Raw genomic sequence first — 1319 nt, forward strand, 5'->3', positions numbered from 1 at the left:
ACTTCTTTCCCACTTCGCAACACTATAGCAATGGTATTTTCTCTGGGATTCATGACTGTTTGTGATGGGAGCTTCCTAGAACCTTGAGCTTCAAGTTTGCTCATAGATGAAGCTAACTGACCAATCTGCCTCTCTATATTTTGAAAGCTATTTTTGGTCTCCTGTTGAAACTATTGTGTATTGTTAGCCAAAGCCTTAACAATTTCATTAAGTGACATACCTTGATTTGAGGGACGCAGAGGTGGTTGATTCACTTGTGGTCTTTGCTGATGGTATCAGTTTTGCACCGGTTAATTCCCATAACTCAGATTGGGATGATCTCACTATCCTGGATTATAAGTATTAGAAAAGGGATCATACTTGCATTGTGGCTGCCCATAATATCCTACTGCATTAGCATGTTGCATTGATTCATCCTCTTATAATGCAGGACACATGTCATTAGCATGACCCGAACCCATACAAATTCCACATACCTTAACAGTTTGCATATTCCCTACAGCCAACTGCCTCACTAAAGAAGTTAAATCAGAAATCTATTTCTCAAGGTTAGATGTACTTACATCATTAACCTTCATAGGTGTGTGATCCATTCTCATACCAAACTGCTGAGAATTTGTTCCCATGTTAGCAATCAGCCTCCTTGTTTCTTCTGGTGTCTTGTCAATCAAAGCTCCTCCACTAGCAGCATCTATCATACTGTGATCCATAGGTAGAAGCCCTCATAGAAATACTGAATGAAAAGCTACTCACTTATTTAATGATGGGGACAGCTTGCACACAGCTTCTTAAATCTCTCCCAATACTCATATAAGCTCTCTCTATCGTACTGCCGGATGCCACAAATTTCTTTTCTTACGTTGGCAGCATGGGAAGCAGGAAAATACGTCTCCAAAAATATCTACTTCATCCCATTCCATGAGTTGACAGATCCAAAAGGAAGGTAATACAACCAATCCTTAGCTGTTCCTTCCAGTGAGAAAGGGAAAGCTTGAAGCTTTATTTGATCCTCGGAAACTCCTTGAGGTTTCATGCTGGAACACATAATATGAAATTCTTTTAAATGCTTATGTGGATCCTCACCTGCAAGACCATGAAACTTAGGCAACAAATGGATTAGTCCAGATGTCAACTCAAAATTAACATTTAAAGCAGGGTATTGAATGCACAAAGGCTAATGGTTTAGATCAGGAGCAGCCAACTCTTTCAAGGTTCTAACAGCCATGGTTTCGTTTTTGGAATTTGAATCCAAATCCGAATCCAAACTTAACTCCCTTAGAGATTGGACTCCTTCAGATGTACTTAGAATCTGCTTAGCC

The 1319-nt window shown here is 39.7% G+C and overlaps 1 non-coding gene across 1 annotated transcript; it reads left to right on the forward strand.

Annotated features, from left to right (window-relative positions):
* The first annotated feature begins 755 nt into the window (after positions 1-755).
* On the forward strand, positions 756-862 carry LOC131178822 (small nucleolar RNA R71). The gene has a single exon (XR_009147831.1). It is a non-coding gene; the product is annotated as a small nucleolar RNA R71 (small nucleolar RNA).
* Positions 863-1319: the final 457 nt, after the last annotated feature.

Source organism: Hevea brasiliensis, chromosome 3 (assembly GCF_030052815.1).
Source record: "Hevea brasiliensis isolate MT/VB/25A 57/8 chromosome 3, ASM3005281v1, whole genome shotgun sequence".
Lineage (NCBI taxonomy): Eukaryota > Viridiplantae > Streptophyta > Magnoliopsida > Malpighiales > Euphorbiaceae > Hevea > Hevea brasiliensis.